General features: G+C 45.8%; 2 long non-coding RNA genes across 2 annotated transcripts; both read right to left on the bottom strand.

The window, feature by feature from the left end:
• Positions 1-1,641: 1,641 nt before the first annotated feature.
• On the bottom strand, positions 1,642-10,040 carry LOC118300470. Its single transcript, XR_004790089.2, has 3 exons — positions 9,918-10,040; positions 8,602-9,816; positions 1,642-6,643 (listed from the first exon to the last, which is right to left on the bottom strand). It is a non-coding gene; the product is annotated as an uncharacterized LOC118300470 (long non-coding RNA).
• A 1,208-nt stretch (positions 10,041-11,248) lies between these two features.
• On the bottom strand, positions 11,249-19,581 carry LOC118301017. Its single transcript, XR_004790206.2, has 3 exons — positions 19,142-19,581; positions 14,983-15,088; positions 11,249-12,638 (listed from the first exon to the last, which is right to left on the bottom strand). It is a non-coding gene; the product is annotated as an uncharacterized LOC118301017 (long non-coding RNA).
• Positions 19,582-21,370: the final 1,789 nt, after the last annotated feature.

Genomic DNA, 21,370 nt, shown 5'->3' with positions numbered 1-21,370 from the left:
GACTCGATTTCAAGTCTTTTATTTCATTTTCTTTAGAGGGGAAATGTGTCCTTGGTGAAACATGACAAAAGATAAAAAATGTTTTAGATGTGAAGCCTTCATCAAAGTACAGTAACTATGCTGTCAGATGACTTCGGTACAAAGTAGAGCTCTTCCTATTGAAAATTATACTTTCATACTTCATGCTTTCAAAATCCACTCCGGGTACTTGAGAGGGATTGTACTCGAGTGATCATCCTGTCTCTTTGGTGATGTGTGTTACAATAAACAGAGTCATTACAAGGTCCCAAGCAATTTGACATCGCTGCCACCACCACCACCACCACCACCAACTAAATCGCGGTGACTGAAATGATCCATTTTAATGGATCAATGATTCACGGGAGCTCATGCTCTGGCAAAAACATTGGTCCCTCAAAGCGCCAGAAACAGCCACAGGACCACGCTCACCGTAAACAAAACAGTATTTTGCATATCGTTTACAACACCCCCTGGGAATTGAACTTCCTGGAAAAATGTCACTTCCTGGAAAACAGCATAGGTGACCTCATGCGGCACATACAGCAGGTGTAACCTAAACTCCTCACCAGTAAAGTGTGCACACATTTGTCAGCAGCCCTGCCTATCTGCGTCCTATTGGCTGAAACTTTTCAGCAACTTAGTTTCTGTTCTTCTTGGCCTGTTGTGTATCCTCACCCTTGTGGTCACGCAGTAGAGAGAAGTCTAGCCGACCTAAATCTATAATAAACCTGTATCATTTATTAAGAGAACATACATTGCTGATTATGCTTTAAATCTTATGCATGTAAAGTCCCTTTAGAGATGGGATTTGTGGGAGAAATGAGCAGTTTGTTGACGTAGTGGCTGAAGTTTAATGAATTTGCACATTCACCGAGGACTGCGGAAGAATCACCCAATCAAAATGCGAGGAGGGAAACGGGTGTTCCAGATTTCCCTTCCATCACATTATCCTGAGTGTAAGGTTACTGCAGCACATCCTCCCCGCAGCATGCAGATGCTCAAATGGGTCTACTGTTGGAGACCACGTTGGGACTTTGGTTGGGCACAAAGTATAACAGGAACAAGGTGCTCCAATTCTGTCCCTGCTCACAGCCGGCCTCTTCTCTCACAGTGAACAAAAAATAAATGTGTATTTATATCTGGAGCTTACGTAACTTCCAGAGCTGCTGTCTGGAGGATGGCAGCCGGCTACACAAAGTTCTAAGTGCATGCAAGTGCCTTCTCACTTGCTGTGGAGGTTCTGTCTTTGCCCTTTTGCGTCAATATTCAGATCCAAAGCTTTTGTATTTTAAAAAAAACTAGACCTCACTGCAGCTATCCGCAGATCCCCAACAGGCACTCGGACAACAATCACAGGCCCCACTTATTCTGCTCACTGCCCACACACACGCGCGGTCAGTGAGATTAACGTTAGTTATCGGCGCAGTGGACTCAAGGTTCTCTCTGAAGTCCTCTTAAACTGTGTGTGTGTGTGTGTGATGGAGCCAAGGTCTTTGCATGAGACCTCACAGTGACTTACATTTTTCGAGAGAACCCCGTTGTTGCCAAAGCTCTCATGCAAAGGAAATCCCCACCCCGACCCCCCCCCCCCACCTCTGGCTCGCTACCCTCTTTCCCCTCAGTGGCACACACTGGGGGACTGTGCTGGTCTCAGCACTGGTCACACAACATTTTCCACACAGCACTGTCAGCCTTCCAATAGCATTTGCCTTCCCCTTTCGCTTGAAGCTTTCATTTGCATGAGGGAAATGAGCCGTTGCCTCCCAAGCATGAAGAGAAAAAAAAATTGATATTTCCCTCCACATTGCATGTCATGAATCATAAATCTATGTGCACGTCCATCCGATACAAGGCATGCCATTCTCTGTGCACCTGAGCCCAAAGTCAGGTTTTTATGTTTCATAGGAAAACATTCTCAAAACATATACAGATTTTTTTTTTTAATCCTTAGCGCCTGTTACATTTGACATCGCTCTGCTGCTTATATAAAAGACCAGAGTGTTGGGGACAAAGAGCTGCTGCTGCCGTTGACTTTGAATAAAGGAGGTTTGATGTGAGTCACACACACACAAAAAAAACAGTCTGGAGCAGCTGTACTTGACAAGAAACCCAAGTGGCAAATCAACCCACCCAGCCGTCTCCTTCGCCTCTTCCTCGTTCATGCACATCTGTGAGAATGTCATCATTTCACAGTCTGGTGCCGCAGGATACCACCAGCACTGTCAGCCCCAGGAAGAGACCGAACATGTTTTATATCAGGGAAGAGCTCTCTCTGCTTTCAATAATCTCAATAAAAACATAATGTTGTAATATAACTTTATGTTAGATTTTAACTTATGTATTGCCCTCACTGCATTATCACTGGAATGATAACGCAATGTGACAAATCTTCCTGATTGGTAAATGTAAATGACAGACACTGCGACCAATCAGGAAGAGGATCAGTGTCCGATACGTATCTACCCTTTCGGTTTCAGTCTCACTAATGCTGTTGTATTGTGTGAGTTGCTGTCGTGGTTTGCACTTCATGGCCACCGAAAGGGTGGCAACTTTTTTGAAGAGTCGACTCTTAAAATCCTACAAATACAGAGTTAGAGTCCTTTTAAATTTGAGCTATTTTCTTTTAAAGGTCTTTTTGGGGGTATTTTATTCAGTATTTTTATTTGAATTACCATACAAGATCTCAATCTGAGGCAATATATTTCAAAGGTTTAATCAGTCAATAACACACCATATTGTTCCTGTTGGAATACTGTCACTTCCTACTATCACATGACAGTCCATGGACAGATTGGACTTTTTGAAAATGAATATTTGTTCTTTGTATGTAGTCTAGAAAAGATGAAATGTTGAAGCATTTCCCAGGTCACGTCTTATTTAAAATGAGCCCACATTCACTTTAGAGGAACTGCCGCCACTGTGGCGACAAGGTGCGATAACAAAATAATTGTAAACGCTTAAATGTAATGTAATGGTGGTACAATCAGAGATGACTAATCAAGTTGGAGAACGAGGATGCATTTTTCCTTCGAGAAGATTTTAAAGTCTTGTGTTTACTCTGGATAACATCCCTCTAACTAACGGAGCTGTCAGAGATGAATAAATCAGATTCGATTAAGTTAAGTCTGCTCTTATTTCCATGTCTTTCAGAGGAACCAGCTGGAGGGCACCCAGTGTAGTTGTTGGACATAAGATTCAACTCAGAGTCTATATTATGATTAGGGATTTTAATAAAGGGGTTCAACTTGTTTAAGTGTCTGTCAATCTTGCTCCCGCCAACATTGATCAATTAATCCATCTGAGTAAATCGAAGCTATTCTGTTGGTTTTGATCAATGTTGATATTTGCTCTAGGTAGGATTAAACAGCCCCACCTTTGACAACCCATTTTCTACACTTGTCACTATTCATTTTCCAATCCACCCAAAGCCGACGCTTTAATTCGGACACACATACACACACACACACACACAGGCAGGCTGAATATTAGCTACTCAATCATTTTCGGGCAGGATGAGTCACCGCGTATTGACGGGGCTCGTCCTGTCAATCAGCCCCGTCTGTCACAGAATCAAATGCTGCATGTGAAGCAATTATCCATGTTACCGATGATGTGTGTTTAATAGGCTGCCCACCGCAGGGTCTGTGCTGAATGCATGGTTTCCCCAACACATAAACGGTTCAGACGCTGGAGGGAAAGGACTCGATGGCAGTATGCTCATGACTTATCAGCAGTATTAATATAAGAAAGCAGTTGTTTGTCCCATCTGGAGCTGAAAGACGAGGTGATTATTCATAAATAGCAAATTAAGTTAAAATAACAATAATGACAGTGTTGATAATGACTGTATTTCAATCATTTATCCAAAAAATAAACATATAAAACACTAAATATGTGACATATTTTCAAATGTATGGTTTCATTAATTTCTTTGTGTTTTACTGTTAGTCCAAAAATATTATCCAAAGACAAATCATTCATAGTTAATACAGATATTGTAGGTTCAAGGGACTCGAACTTATGATGCACTATAGTTTGACTTTTGCCAGACTAAAGAAATCATTAATTCATAAAATAAATAAATCCCTCATGCTTCGCCTTGGAGAAGTCATTTCTCTTAGTTGTAGTCTTTTAGATATATTTTACTGTAATTCTCTGGCAACATTTTGATTTCTCCATCCAAAAGCAAAGGAGCTGACATCGACATCACATTACATCACAGTCAAAACATACGTACAGTCGTCCTGTATTGGTGCCTCAGGGATTAACCCACAATTCAGTCAGCTCACAATCAAGTCATTGCTCTCCGAACCCAGAGAGCAAGATTATTCTTTTTGCCAATACTCGGGCCACATATTTGTGTTTTTTCTGGCTCAACATATGCCCATTTCCCCGGCCCAAGTAGCCCCTTCATACAGCGTGACTGTCAAATGCTTCTTCCATATCTGGACCGATTCTGGGACAGGAACAGAAACTCTTTCTGGCTGTCAACCAACACTGGAGGAGAGCAGCCGGAATCGGCCCAGATGTGGAATTATGTGAGCCAGACTCGGGCCGAGGAGGCAGGCATATGTTGTGACAGAAGTTTAATTTTGCTGTCTGGGAAACAAGACCTCAATAGACCATGCATGTATGGTAAGTCAACATAGATGCCACACTCTTTTGAGTGAAATAAATAATAGATGTATCATTTGAGAGGAAAATATGTCAGTCTGCCACAGAGAAAAAGAAACACTTTTACTGATAAACCAATTATGTTACGTACTATTTGTTTCCAATATTCAATAGTGCAGATTCTCTTCTTTAGTGAGACTGCTAATTGACTACTGTGTCTCATGTTTTTCTTAGATGATATGTATCATGTCTTTGAACGTCCCTAAGATGAAACCGGCGCTGATTACTTAAGATGTATAGAGTTTATCAACTGGGATCAAACCTTTTATTCAACAGGCGAGTTGTGAATCGGAGCAGCTTCTGCTTTAAGTTAGAAGTCAAACACAAAATAATTTAATTTTCCCATGCCACAAAAACGTGCAGCTTCTGACTGATGCTGGTAATTACAAGTGGGAGTCCGGCTTTGTGCATACAAAGTACACTAACATTGAAATGGACTCGATATTGAATCGGTCAGAACCAAAAACATGCATTAGGCTTTGTACCCAAGTGTCACTGTGAAATCTGCCAGCCACCTCTTCACCCTACATTTTTAGAATTCCTTGTCAAATCTATAGAGCTGTAAATCAACAGCAGCGTGGCTTAGGAAGCAGGACGTCTGGAGACAGCAGGTCAAACACAAAAAGCTGACAGGTTTCTTCAGGCAAGGGAAAGACAACACTGAATAATACATGTCGGGGTTATCCCACAGTTCTGGTGAAGGATTGGATTTTGCATGAAGTATTTGCTCCTCCCGCTCGCCCAAAGGCTCCAGCCGGTTGATGCTATTAATAGCCGCGATGATCAACCTCAAGGCTTCTGCTCCATCTGCTCCCGAGGCTGCCGGTTTGACAGGTCATCTACACCAATTAACTCCAGTCTGAGATGCTGTCAACAAGTGCCACAGATTCAGAACCTTGGGCTTTGACGTGACATTGCGGCTGCCGGTATAAACATCCAGCGATGAACGCGCAAGTCCGTGTGCTTCAGAGGATGTCATTGTTCCTCAAGCAGGGACATTGTTGAAATGTGTTTCGGGGTTGCAAGAAATGACAAGTTTAGAGGAAAAGCCTGAAAGAATTCCACTCTTTCATGCAATAATTGTCTCTTGGAAGTCAGCCGTGCAGTGTGGGTCCCCCCCCCCCCCCCCGCCTCTTCTAATCATTTCTCCACACTGATCATCACCAAGGACGGACTGGACCGTTGGAGGAGGATCAAGTGCCCCGGGGTCGCTCATTCCCCCCAAAGGGTTATTTATGCAAATTACCAATGAACACGCATCTCCACATCACAACAGACAGAGCGCGGCAACAGCAACGGAGGTTGGCACTTTCTGTCAGACAGCTCCGATTACCAATCAGTGACCTGGGAACTAGACGGTGGGGGCGGGCGGCTGCGTGTGGTGGGGAGGATGAGGCACAAGGCAATAATGTCAGATCCAAATGAATGAGGACACCGGGAGCTGCGAACAATATTTTTCACAACCGATTCTTTGAAGGTTGCTAAAGAAGAGTTTAGGCCGGTTTGGTTTCTCCACCTGGACGGATATTCACTGGACTGAAACACTTTATCCTCTCTCCTCTTTAAGGGAAAAGTCGGGTCTATATCATTCAAACAGGTACTAACTTCATCTGAATCCTCCGATATGCTCACCGGCTAGTTGCTCACTGCGTCTGTTCGTCTGCTGGTGGCGGGGCGTGAAGTGCACAGCGACTTTTGAGAGCTTCCCTGTTGAAGACAGCAGTAAACCAAAACAGTGCACGTAAAACCAAAAAAACAAAAAACAGAAATCTTACTTTGACCAAAAGTCGATGACCTTAGAGTCTCAGACAAATGTCCACTGACTGCAGCGCGCCTGAGTCGAGTTGCGTTCACCCCTCGCATTACGTCACCCTACTGCGGGTGCTGCAATGAGCTGCAGGTGCAGGTGCAGCCTATGCTGGATGCAAATCCCGCGCACCGTCGTGTCCTGTAAGACAGAACCCGGGGCCCTTCTGACTTTTTTTAAATTTAAAAAGAAAAAAGCTCTGGTGGCAAAGTCATATGGGTACATATACATACGTAGGCACTTCCCTCCCCAGAGACAGTAAAGAGGGGGGTTGTTCAGGTTATACTCTTCTTTTTAGTGTCATGCAACATGTCAAACACTGTCAGATGGAACAGATGGGAGAGGATAGTAAGCTGACAGTTTGAATATCAACAATTTCCCTTTTAGAATAACGTGTGACCTTAATCAAATGAGCTGCGAGAGACACACTTCCTCTATTTGAGTCCTGCCTCACTGTCACCGGAGTGCGAGCAGGGCGGCATCTGCATTTACAGGCAAGAGCTCTTGAGATCCTCAGCAGACAATTTAGGACAGATTAAAACACTCAGCTTTGATTATGATCATAATAATCAAGGATGAGCTTTTCACTAAAAAGCTTCAGCTGAGATTTTAAATGGGCACAAGTTGGGGGAGGGGGGGGGGTGTGGCTCTTTTCAGCAGCTAAATGCTTCTTTATGTTCACCAGCTAGATATTAACTTGATTTGGGGTTTGAAGCGGAGCAGACAGTGTGTACTAATTTGAATAAACCTTCGCCACAAAATGTATAAATAAAATAAAAGCAACAAATGAACGCGATCAAATGGGATATACGACCTATGCCCTCCGTGTTCATAGACAAGAAGTGGAAATGCTCAAACATCCCAAATAGTCCTCAGCCTGAACTCTCACCACTGCTGTTGTGTTGTGTGAGTTGCTGTCGTGGTTTGAACTTCAGGGCCACCGTAAGGGCGGCAACTTCTTTGAACAGTCGTCTCTTAAAATCCTCCACATACAGACTAATAAGTAGCAAAAAGGCAGCAGATGTCTGTTCAGCCACCACATTCACATCAGTCATAAGTCATTTTTTAAAAATGTATATATTTTCGGCCCACTATTAGATAGTGGAAGTGCAGAGATAGGAAACGTAGGGAATAGAGCAGGGGTATGATAATGCAGTAAATGGTCCGACTGGCTGGGGGACCTGCTGCTCGGGGCATGTGTGCCTACGTGACATGCACCCAGACCATACTGCCACCAGGTCGTTCATCGGTTGGGAGTCTTATCGAGGGATGTCCTGATCCGATATTCCATAGTGGTAGGGGGCAATATTGGCCAAAATGACTGGATCATATATCAGAAGAAATAAGAATTAAAATCCAGTTCGATACATTACAGTAAACATACCAAATAAATGCCTGTTTACGTATCTACTAAGCCTTGAACGACATTCCGGCCTCATATTTTTATGTAATTTATTATCATAATCAATGAACAGTTTACAATTCAATTAGTTTTTTGCTTGTTTGAACGGTGCTGACCAAGAAACATTCTGCCAAAAGTTCTGTGAGAAATAAAACAGCCGTATTCCATAACTCAGTCATGTTGCTGGCTATGTACGTCTTCCTTTCGGAAGGGCAAGGACCACAGGAAGGGGAGGAGCAACACCAGGATGCAGGTGGATCCAAGATGCTACCGACTAAAAACTGTTGGTGTTCCACTCACACCGTACAGGTGAAGAGGGCTACAATATGTGAAGTAAAGCCACGATCACCTGACCCTTCACTGTATCTGGACACTGCAGACGAAGAACTTTATGACAAGCACAAACACATTCAGTGAACAGTGAAGATGCAAGGTTCATCTTACATTGCTTTGGGACGTCCGAAACACAGACGCAAACTCAGAATGGGTGAATACAGTAAATAGAACTGAAGCGATGGGAGGTTGTCGTAGTTTGGAACCAGTTGCTGCTCGGCAGCTCGATGACTTTGGGTTGTTGTGTTGTCAGCCACATCACCATGGTTCCACATTTAACATAGTAGCAAATATGTTCAGTTCCTTTTGTTTGCTTTTCATGTCCTGAAAACCAAAATGCCCGAAGGAGCATTTGGAAACTCACCTTTAGATTTGGATGTGGCAGCAGGCGTTTGATTGTTCTTGCAAAGTGTTTTCTTCCTCACAGCGACGCAATTTGACTTGACTGGTCCAGTGCAAGCAGCTGCACAGCAGCAACAAGGCAGAACCTCCCCTTGTGAAAAATTGCCTCTGCAAACAATTTTTGCCCATATTTGTAAAAGGAAATAAAAGTCCATTTTGAAAGAGGATACCAGGGAAACGTTTTGCACATTGCACTCTGTACCGATTACTGTGACCAAGTTTAAAGCTGCATGAAGTGAAGACAAAGAGGTGGTTGTCTTTGTTTGTCGTGAGTGCTCGCCCTGGAAGTGTGATATTTCACCGAAGGAACACCAAATTTCAAAATAAAGTGTGGCTGGAAAATGGTTTATCTGCTTGTCATAGATACGGCCACTTAGAGAATCTCCACGGACGCCACAGAGGCCGCGAAATGAAATGATTGACAGGGAGGAAACCTCACCGCCTTAGGCGAGAGCATGGCTGACAGAAAAAAGCCCACAGTGAGTGAGTGAGTGAGGGTGAATTTTAGCAGTCGCAGCTTGTATCATAGTTAATATCCAAAGGGAACCTCTTTGAGTGTCCGCTGTGAAGAACGAATGCTTCTTCCGTTGTTGAAGCAGATAAAACTCTCTCTAGCTATTTTTTGAAAGTGATTGTAGTATTAATTTCCCCCTCACTCAGATTGAGCAGGTATCAAATATGAATACACGACATGCGTAGACGCGCTTCTGTGGAAAAGACACCTCAGCACTTTGTCATGTCCCTGCGTTGCCGTTGCATATTACACATTTCTCTCGGCGCACAGTGATGTAGTGCCCTCTGGAGCTGCTCCTTTCGAAAATGACGAGGACATTAACCTCACAAACACAGCCAGAATAATTCAGCTGTAAAACCACAAAAGAAAATCCATAATTCATGGTGCATGGTCATTTCCCAACCAGAAAATACGGCCTTTCACACAGAGAAGGGAAGAAATACCAAGTGCCTTCATCCATTTCACCTTGTTTTTTGTTTTTTTTATCAGTCAGCTCTTTGTGAGCTCAGCTGAATGGTGGGAAAACCTTCCGTCCGCGGCCTTGTTGCGGCTAGAGACTCCGTCACGAACGTGAGGTTTGTACCTGCGTCGCTCCTCGACGGTGCCTGTCTGGTCGTGCTCGGCTTACCGTGTTTCATCATCGGAGGGGCCTCGCGACAGCGACTGGATTTGAACAAGAGAAAGAGAGCGAGAGAGCGTGAGCAGGCTGGGCCTGTGATGCTTTAATGAGCTGTCACGGCGTCAGACTCGGACGGATAATGAACCTTGACCATCTGTCGTGTCGTCATCGTATCATTGAGGGGTTCCTCCGCGCGCCTCTCGCCGGCCTCGCGAGCTGCCGCGCTCCAAGCCCCCCATATGGCTGACACCCGTCTCCCGGCTGTGGGCACGGGGAGATGGAGGAGAGGGAAGGGAGGAAGAGAGGCGGAGTGATCGCGATGGAGGGGTCAGAGATCAGGCGAGCGGATGTTGATACCTCAGGGAGTGCTTGTCCTCTGGGAAGTCTCATTCTTTTTATAGTCCCACTGGCCCGGCTGGAAGCGCTGCAGAGATCGCAGACAGTCCACCCGAGCCCTCATCTCTTTTCTTCTTTCCTATCTGTTCTTAAAAGAAACCCAACACAATGATATCATATTTAAACCGCAGAGAGCTCCCCATGACTTCCTATGATCGAGTCCAGGTTTTCTCCTTTTAAACAAACACTACACATGTAATGACTCTCGCTCGCTGTTTGACTTCCCGGAGGCGACAGCTCGGGAGAGTCTCTGTTTATCTCACCGCTATCAGACATGAATGGCGTTCATGACCGCATCGCTTGAGTGAGGAATTCAGCCTGCACAAGAGGAGGAACATGCACTCGCTGCGTACGGAAAAGTACGCACAGAGGAAATGTGCGGAAAGAAGCAGCAAGCGAGCAACACACGTGCATGTGTACCATACAAACACAGAAGCTACAAGATGGATGAGAGGCCGCGTCCCGTCCGTGGGCGGGACAGGGCCAACAAACAGTCGGGCTCATTCAGCTCCGAGCACGGCCGGAGTTTGCTGGGCTCCGGGCCGGACCCCGAGGAAGGGGCGGACGGCGCAGAAACACCGGCACACTCCTCTTCTCTTTTTGGTTTTGACAGTTCACCTCATGTCTGTCACATCTGTCCATCTCACGCTCCGCCACACACAAGCACATCTGTTGACACGCTGTTTCCCTTTGAGCGAAATCTCACCCCTTCATTTGTCCCAAATTCCAAAGTGGGAGCTACATGTTTTATCATCAGAGAGACGTCTCATACACCAGGAACTGAACTGCTTGTACACTCCTGTTCCTCCTTATCAGCGGTGGAAAGAACTAATACTTCTTGCACTTGAGTACAATTTTTCAGATACTTGTACTGGGCATTTCCATTGCATGCTACCTGATACTTCTACAGCAACATTCATGAGAGAAATATTATAATCTTTTTACTCCAGAAAAAAAACCCTGAAATATAAAAAAAATCAAAATGAGAGAAAAGACTAGGTTTGGACACGAGGGCCCCCCTTCAGCAGTTACACAGGAGCTGCATCAAGGCCCCTTTTTTTAATTAATATGTGTGTTTGTTGTGTATATTACAGTACAAAATGAACAATTCAATCAAACGAATCGCCACTTGTCATTTAAACCTTGGGCTTATGGCGTACCTGAAAGATTTGCAAGCAGTATATTAAGTAGTCACCTCGCCCACTACGTTAAAATCCTGCTCACACATTAATGTATTATTGCTAATAATGCATTAATGTGTGAAATTAAAGTCTTAGTATGCATATTGATTTGTTTTTCGATTTGATGAGTATGATTTTCGGAATTCAATTTAATGCAGGACTTGCAGGAGTATTTTCCCATTGCCTTATTTGTTCCAGCAGTTTTCGGTTAGTTGGACTCGCATATGTTTGCATTGTTCAGTGTGTGAGAAGCGGCCGACTGGCCACCGAAGGTCGCCCTCCGTCACGTCCTCATAAGATTGGTGGACGGTGTTGACAAAACGGGCTGGGTAGTGGATTTTCAAAAAAGGACGCAGCAAACACATCCTGCTCCCTGTGCTAACAGTGGAGAAAGACCAAGGTCGCGAGGCGGATACGTTTCATACAGGTGCACTCGTCACTCTTGTTCCTATAGATTTAAAAAAAAAAAAGTGCTTTAAGTTTTTAAGTGAATAGTAATTCCCTCTAGACATGTTTTTTTTTTTTGAAATACTCTGCTTTGGAATAATAATTTCTGTCTGAAATAGTCTCTTTCCCCACATAACATGCTTAACGAATGACAAATAATAAAAACATGTCCCCTTCATTGAAAAATGATGTGTTTGTTGTCGTTTGTTTCAAACTTCAATGAAAAGCCCTTTGCCAGTGTACATGAACTGGAGGTTGAAGTTTCCACATCACACTCGCATGTTCGACCATAATTGTCTTCCAAAGTGGTGATGTCATTGCGTGTGTGTCCACATCTACATGAGCAGAGAAAAACTTCCCTCCTTAATAACTTTTAAAACAGTTTTCCAGTGTAAAACTCTGTACATACATCGTTGTCCACAGTCAAGTTCACACATCTAGCAAACAGCACTCCACCAGAGGAGCCTCATAAGAAAGGAAGAATATCACAGATTCAACTGATCTGCAGATGATTTTTGTACATAGTTTCAACCCCTGCACAATAATAAATAGACTTTTCTAGCACCAGCTGCCCCAAAATACTGTATTTTTGGCATGAAAATGAATCATGTATTCTGCAGAGCCAAAGACAATGTTGCAATGCAAAGAAGAATCCGTTTCTAATCAGACGATCGGTGCAGACGTATGTGTGTGGCGAAACATCGTGCGGTGCGAGGCCAGCACGCCGCAGACGTAGAGCGGCGGCAGGTTGACTCCTCCCGAGGGGGAGAAGCTCTGGTAGCAGGTGGACCTGACAGTCACCTGGCGTCCCGGGGCAGGTTCATCCTCCACCTGCTCTCGCACTGTTGAAAAGAAAAAAGTCTATATGAATACGTTTACACTCCACCTTACTCATAAAGTTCAATCACTTTTTTTCCTCTATTCGTGCTTGTGTACACTGGCGTTGACAGCTAGGCGTGGGCCCTTTGTGACAGCTTATGTAACGCCATAACAAGAAGATATTAAATAGTCACAGCAAATGTTATGTAATGAGATTTCATAGATTTATTTTTCTTCAAATTAATAACTCTACTCTCAATCTATCACAGGTATACGCTCAGTATCAATCATATAATTACTTATGTGCGCATGCGTGCGTGTGTGTGCGTGTGATGCCGCAAACGATAGGCGTTGCAAATTTTTCTTATGCCTTTACAAACCTGGCAAACAAAGCATGGGCGCTGTCAGTTGTTCTGTAAGTGTATCTCATATACAGTGGAAAGAAAAAGTAAAGATGTAGCCAATCATCGTAGATCTTCATCCGAGCGACAAGGGTCGAGGTTAGGGTTAGACTTACGATCAAGGAATCGTGCATCTGCATGAATCTGGAAACGGTAACCAAATGATTTCGAAGACTTTGGACATTCATCGGTCCACCGTCAGACCAACTGTCTATGAACGGAGATGATTTATTTTTGTGGCTTCTCTCCCGAGAAGTGGGCGCCAAGCTAAGACAACTCCAAGGGCAACGCAGAGGTCAAATGTAACAACTACAGGCGTACAAGGAATCTTTGGCGCTGGATAACACACAAATACAAAAACACACTAATAAAGGAAGCTGCTGCTTTCCAAAAAAAAAAAAAAAAAAAGCATAACAGAGCATCACGACACTCCACAACCTACTGGGAGAATATTTTGTCCGCTGGTGAAAAAGAGCTTGAATTGTTCGTGAGAAGAACACAAAGTCTGCATGTGGCGGCGAATGGCACCGGATGCCATGGAAACATCACTGCACTGTTAAACCAGACATCCGAAGAATATGGCTGTGCTGAAGCAGATCTGTACCAAGGGGAAGGTCCAAAATTCCCCCTGAACGCCGTGCAGTCATTCTTTTGGACCGGCACTGAGAATGTTCCCACCAAATTTTAGGACTGATGCATGAAAACACACTGTTCACTCCTTAGCAGGCGTGTTGTGATACTGAGCTACATTTTGCATCTGCATCATCTGCACTCTTCAGTTTCCAGACTTGCGGAAGCTTGATTGTACATGCACCACTGCTGAAGATGCAACCGTTTTGCCATCATGGTAGATTGTGATATCATGACGTTGTTGCTGTCGCGCTCGCAGGAGCTGAGCCCCTGTCACCCACCGACACACACAAAGAGCTCGGTGACTGGCAGAAGTGTTTTCCCCGCAGGAGAAGGCCTCTCACGCGCGACTAATGAACCCGTCACGTTTTCACAAGCGGCTCAGCAAACAGTCCCCGTGCGCATGACGCTCAGCACACTCGCCCTCCCACACGTGTGCACGGCCCCGACGGTGAAACACACGGAGCCGTCGACCTTGAACACACAAGCGCGCGTGACGAGCGGATGCGTAAGCAGAGCAGGTGTCCACCCTGCCGCCGTCGTCTCTCGCTGTGCCCCGAGAAAAACCGCCACGCCCTCTGGTGAAAGCTGCTGTCCAGCTCCGGCACACACCGCACTCGAGGTGAGGGGGCTGAGGTGTTCAAAGTCAGTGCGAGGGAGGGCTGATCACCTCTGCGAGAGCCGTGCCGTGAAGCCTCGAAGCCCCTGCGAACTGCTGCTGCTGCTGCTGCTGCTGCTGCTGCTGCTGCTGCTGCTGCCCACGTTACGCTCTTTAAATAAAACACTGGCCTGAATCTCCTGCTCAGAGCTCATGCACATGCGGCAGGCGGCAGCGTGTCCACATGGCCTAGATGCGGAGGCCTGCGCAGCACACGGCGCAGGAAAGTGCAACGCAGCACGACACTGAGCGGGGCGGCGAAGGGCCAGCGTCACTCAACAAGAGTGAGAGCGGTCGGACGGCGGGGCGGAGACCATTGTGTTGTCTGAGACGCCAACCTGCGCTGCAGCAATCTGCCCGAGCGGTGAGATCTTTTCACCTCTTTCCGGCACAAGAGAATAGGCAGAAAGTTGAGTTTGGTTCATATCCCCATCAGCCACGGGCCAGGTTCTCTTTGCTCGGCCTGTTTTATCAAGGACAGACTATGTGAACTCTTGGGTAGACAATGAGCAGAATGCACATCACAATATTGGGGATTTTGAGGGATTTTTTTTGGGGGTGGGGGGGGGGGGTCATTTTCATTCAATCAAAGAAAAAACGCAGAGGAAGCAAATTGGAGCCTTGGGCTTATTTTGTAGCAGGGCGGATGTATTGTATATGAATATGTGAAGAGCTCACCTGAGCCAGGTAATGTGTGGAGGGCGCCGAGCAGCCTGCAGCGTCTGGTCGAGGTGTGATGCACTCTCCTCTCCTCTGCAGCGACTGTCAGGGTTTGGGAAAGAGTCTGCAGAGGAGGAGAGACGGTTGAACAAGCTGTGAATGATCGTGATCTTCCACCACTAGAGAAAATCTAGATGACCAGACTACAAAAGGAAGGTGTCAAGATTTTAAAGGACCCTTCCCACCCAGCTAACTGCTTTTTTTAAAAAAGCCCCTCTCATATGAGAAACAAAAGTGTTCAGGCAAGAACAAACAGATTCCAGAATATTACGTATCCCAGAGCTGTCTGCCTCCTGAACCTTCTAGATCTATTACTGCAGGCCACTCAGTAGGTTTTTAATAAAGGGCAGTGACGCTGACATTCCTTTTTTCATTTTTTATGATGCACTTGATCGGAGCTGCCTAGATCGCCGCTGATCGTCGCCCCATGGGTGCTATTGTTCCATCTCAACAGTCGTTTGAGATGAAGGTTGGTTTTTTTAAGGTCTCTGATTTTTATCTATTTTTCTTGTCTAAGTTTTTTTGAAATTGATATATCAATAAAGTATCAAAGCTTGAATCTTGAACCTTGGATCCTGCGCCTGTACGTCCTGTGAGAATTCAGGTGCACAAGTGTCTTGAATTCGTACGACCTTCCCCCATGTTGGTAACTTTTTATGTCAGTAGTATGGGTCTAGTATGTTAAGACATCTCCGCCGCTTAACGGACCTTTGAAACGTATGTCTCTCTCAAGTCCCCAACTTGACCCCAACGCTACAGCATATTATGGAAAACACGATGTCCCTGTGGGACATTACAAATTCAACTGCAAAAATCACCTTTTCGTGACATCAACGGGTAACTGCTGTGGGCACAGTGACGGGCGGCAGTCTGTGGGGCGTCAGGTGAGGGCTGACCGACCTGACGCCTGGACAATATTTGGTTAACAAACGATGGCAAGCAGGGACGGACACCGAATGCAAACGAGGCTGAGATAATGGACTGAGGCTGGTCTCACACACACACACACACACACACACACATACACACACACACAGTACGATTGCTCACACATTTAATCCAAAGGGTGATTTTCTTTTGAAAGACATACATGACGTCCTGTGGGTGGTGACCTTCACTGCAATTGGCCTTTTAGTCAAACTGTGGCACACTTCCACAGATGTGTATTTATTAAGGGATATTGTTTCCTATACGCAAAGTCCAGTTGTGTTATTAGGATATATGAGGATAAGATTAGAAGTGTGTTATCCAGCAAAGTCACATTAGGCTAGTGCAGCGGTTTCATTAGGCTACTGATGTAGGTCTGTCTTAGAAGCAGCCCTTTTGGCCAAAGGCCATCCGTGCCATCGGGCATGAATTTTCCATATTAGCACTCGCTGAAAGACCAGGCTGAAGCCCATTGGATGTGATAGCGATACAGTGTTTGCAGCGGGAGCGGGGCCACTTGAAAGATGTTCGGATGTGTCAGAGGGAAGTTCAGTCGAAAGACGCGCCGAAAGGAAGTTTCTCCGTCGGCACTTCTTATTGTTGGCCTCCATTACGGCATGTGTAATGGAAAATGTTTTTTGGTTCATGCGCCGTGCTCACGCACAGGTGGCCGAGACACCCGACTCCTTAATGCAGTGACAAAGCAGCTGCCCCCGACAGAAGGCCAGAAAGCTGCCCCCCCCCCCCCCCCCCCCCCCCCCCCCCCCCCCCCCCCCCCCCCCGCCCTCCCCTCGCTTTCTTTGCTCTCTGCGCAGCAAAAGGTGACAGATTGGAAAAGGGAAATCCCAAACATACGATCATCCAGGCTTCGTTTTTTTCCCTCTTCAGCTCTTTAATGATCTGTTTTCCAGAGTCATTCCTGCTGACATTGAAATTTCCTACGATTTTTCAGCCATTACGGTAACAACAATTATTTAAGGCCTTTTCCTTCGGTCATCTGTAAATAAAAAGGTTTCTCCGTGGCAAAAAAACCCAGATTTAGATATATATTTTTGGCTATGAACACACGCTCATAACCCCGGCACACAAACCCGTCAGCACAAGCGCTGCTGCTCCAACTTCCACTAATAATAGAGAACTGATTAACTATTAACCAGCTCCTGTTCTTTAATGCTGAGGCCTCTTTGTCTGTCAAGGTCATTTGGTGAGAAGGGATACCAAGCCAGGAGGGCTCTATAAAAAAATGAGGGGAATTAAAATATCATCTTCCGTGGCCACTGGACCGTTGGACGTTCAACCCGAATGAGTTCTGGTACAGCGGACACTCAAGAATATCACATTGTGTCGCAGGGCTCGGAGTTAATGATAGAGTTACAAGTAGACCACTGCGGCACACTGCTGTGCACCAGAGTGTGACCTGGATCCGGGGAAGAATGTGGAACGCGAGCGGTGCGAGTTGCAGGACGCTGGTACATTTTGTCACGTTCACAATGGTTTTGTGTTTCATGTCGATGGGATATACACTGCACAGTGTGTATGAACTGGATACGTATGGAGATAGTACCACTCGTGCTGAAAAGAGTCGATGCAGGTAGTGAGTGACACACTTCTCATCGTGACGTCGGCTCCAACTTGTGCATGGGATGCAATTTTCGTTCAACCTATAAAACACACTTAAGAGACCAGGGCAAGGTCGATGATGATGATGTATTGATCTTATTAATCGAATTAGATTGACGACCGGCACGAAAAATGACACAGAAATAAAACAGTGTCTTGTTGTCATGTGGTTTGAATCGTATATATTTGATCGCCGTTGTTCCCGTGGCCATGACGTGCTTGCTATGTCCTTGAGCAGAGGAATTAGGAAGATGAGTGTGTTACAACGTTGCAGTGTTTTTTATGTTGGTGTGCATGTGTGTGTGTGTGTGTGTGTGTGTGTGTGTGTGTGTGTGGGTTTGAATCCAAATGGTGTAACAGCTACGACCTTGCAGAACAGAGGCTGGAACTTTTCCCCTGCATAATATCCTCTCTGTTCCCCCCTCCCCTCCCTTTTCTCCCCGTCCCATCTATCACCTTAATAAACCCCAGTCTGTGGGTTTGTGGGGTGAGGAGTGTCCTGTCAGTCCGCCGGGCCCTGTCCCCGCAGGAAGCAGATCTCTAACGGAGCATTTACCCCAAAGCAGCTGTTTTGGATTCAGGAAGGCACACGGTGCAGCTTGTATTCGCAGCGGTGGAGGATGTACTTCAGATTCCACACTTATGTAAGTAGTAATACTCCTATGAAAACATACTGCATTAAAGGTGCTGACGTCAAAATCCCATTGAAATAAAAGTATTATGAGCAAAATGTACAAAATTCTGCTAAATGACATATATCGTGGGGTATATATAGGCATTAGCAGGTCGAGGGAGAGATAGTTTCAAATCCCTTCTGAAGACTTTAATCTGTTCATAAATCCTTCAATTCTGATCAGAGACAGTTCTGTGTATGACTGAGTATTACAAAAATGTTCGAAAATGAGACTTTCACTTTTAATAAGAACATTTAAGATGACTCAATTAAAGTCTGATTTCAGCAGCTTGTCATCTATGTTTGTTAGAAAAAGGATTTTCAAAGTTTGAAAATCAACTTGTAACTTCAATCCCCATGCACCAAATGTAGTATAATATGATATATTTCCTGCTAAATTGTAGTGTAGTAGGAGTATAGAGGTAAAAAATGGGTACCTCAAACTTGTACTTGAATAGATTACTTTAATGTACTTTACTCTCCGCCTCCGCCTGTAAATGTGTAATGCCACCCGCTTTCCTTCACACATCTATTACCAGCTAAATATGTGTTTAACATAACAAGATGCTTTGGTCTGTGAATAAGTGGAGACACATGTGGAAGCTTAGTGTGGTAACAGAAACCCAAGCAGGGAAGGGTTCTCATTCAACTCGACAACAAAGCTGCGGGATCAGTGAGCCGAGTGTTTTTTCCTCTCTCATGACTGACTGCAAACCCCGACGTTTGCAGTCGCGAGGAACTGGTGAGAAGCGGCAGGAGACTGACAACGTTGAAAGGACGAGAGGAGGACAGAGGCCGGGAGAAAAAGAGAGAGGGAGGCAAAAGCAGTAGAGAAGAGAGAGATGAAGGAGGAACACCGGCGTCCTCCAGGTGAACAGTACGGGTTGGTGGGCTCACCTGGCGTGGAGACACACGTCGGGGACTACAGGCGGTGGCATCATAACAAGCTGGGCCTCCCGTGTGTCTCAGATGTGCAGGGAAGAGAGAAGCAGGGAGACTCACTCACTCAGCCGATGATACTGTATCCCGCACGTATTTCCTCATTCGATCTGTGCAACGCCTCCGTCACGAGCCTCGAGATGTCTTTCCACCAGAAAGGAGTCGACGCACTGAAGGAGTCCGAGGCCGCTGGGGGTCACGGATCTTTCCGACGGAGTCACCCGACCTAAACGAGACCTTCACTGTCATGGAGACAGTCACAAACACGCAGTGAAACTTATGTTTAGGTTTAGGCACAAAAAAACCACTCGGGTTTGGATTTAAGAAAGGATTGTGGTTTGGTTCAGGACAAGTACTTTCCTCAAGGTTAGAGGATGTTCATCGTCATGGTTACAGAGATAAACACAGCAAACATTCGAGCAGAACTAGGGTTCGCACTCAGCCACTTGCACAGATGATCTACGGGGTCGTGATTTACAGGAGAACAGACTTAATCATAAAGGAATAGTTTGACAGAGAGTTTGGCAAATACACTAAACTCACTGTCTCACGGGAATCAATGGGACTCTCATCAGCTCTGTGCTGCAGTGAACGTAAGGCTTCAGCAAGGACACAGTTGGCCTAGCCCAGCATGAAGACCGCAAACCCGGGGAAACAAGCCAGCCTGGATCTGTCCCAAGCAAAGTAATCCGCCTATCGACACCTCCAAAAGCAAATCATTTCGACTGTATCTCTTGTTTGTTTACTCTGTTGAAAAACCAAAAGTGTGAGGACGACAACTTTTTGTTTTTCTATCATACAAAATGTGCTGAACCACTGCATTTCTTTTTGCCAAATGGGGTCATCTCTTGCTGCCAACTCTCAGCAAGAGATGAAATAGACGTATCCCCAACAATGTGAATCGGTGAGTCAATTTCAGGTCAAAATGAATAAGTTTCATATAGTTTTTTTTTGGAGACAGGGTGAATGCAACGTCCGTCGGGATGACCCAAACGAATAACTGCAGCTGTGATTTGTGTGCATGCGAGAACATGTTTCAACTTCTCTCTCACACCAGTTGCTCTGCAGAAGAAATCACATTCCTCCCCTGGTGACAACATGCCAAGAGGATTGGAGGACGTTTTCTTTAAAGGCCCAAAAGATCCAGTGGACTCGTCCAGGCAGCAGAGTCCGGCCGGGGCTCCCTCAGTTCTTCTGGCGCGTCGGTACTCCATTGCGACTGGAGAACATATTGAACATTTAGCACACGACATGAACTCACAAATCACTGAATCTTCAAACTGAACTCACTGTTGCGCACGATCTTGAATACTAATTTCCACCGATCAACACCATTTGATGAAAGCGGTGGAATTCCCCTCGGTGGTGACGGAGACCATCATGTTCAGCTCAGCCTCGGCACATGGTTGCGGCCGACGATGCGCCGATAGTAACCTAACGCAGCCTCCCTTCGCTGATGTGCTCGGGCCACTGGCATTTGTCGCCTCCATCACCGCAACATCCCCCTTATGCGTTGACAGTTTTGTGCTTTAAGAGACAAGACCTGCTCATGTTCGGGCGCTGTACGTTGGCACACCGGGGGATTTCAATCTCAAAGAGTCGTCTTTTTCCACCAGACTCAGACTGAACGGACACTTGACGCCAACATCTACAACATCTAACCGACTCCACGTGAGTTGTAGTGCTCGTCAGGTGACGAGTGGGTGAAGGTGAAGCAACTTAACGGCGTTTCGGGTGCTGTTCTATCTAAAACGGCCACGTTTCTTTTTCAGAAATGCACAATAATGAGTGATATTTGGGGTTTTGGTAGAGAGGGAAACCATTTAGAAATCTTTCTCTTTCTCTGGCTCACGCACTGGTAAGCCTTCACTCAAGCTAAGACCGCAGTTGCTTGCGCGGAGGTCAGGAATAATCGTACAGTACGGGCATTCCATTTGACACAGGTCAGTCCACCTCCTCTCCTCCCCATCCCATCGGAGCCACGACCCCCCTTGTAGTCATACACAGCCTCCCTCCCAGGGATCCAGAGGAGTCAGCGGGCCCGGGCACGGCCGCTGTCATGACGGAAGCCCCAGCACATCCATCATGGTCCACCTTCTCCCAGTGCCACAGGTGGCTGCTCCAGTAACGGCCCACCTCCAACCCAGATAGGAGACGGGCTCGAGAAATGAGCTTCTCTCTCTCTCT

This window comes from Scophthalmus maximus, chromosome 2 (genome assembly GCF_022379125.1).
Source record: "Scophthalmus maximus strain ysfricsl-2021 chromosome 2, ASM2237912v1, whole genome shotgun sequence".
In the NCBI taxonomy this organism is placed as follows: Eukaryota; Metazoa; Chordata; class Actinopteri; order Pleuronectiformes; family Scophthalmidae; genus Scophthalmus; species Scophthalmus maximus.
This window is presented reverse-complemented; position numbering and strand designations above follow the sequence as displayed.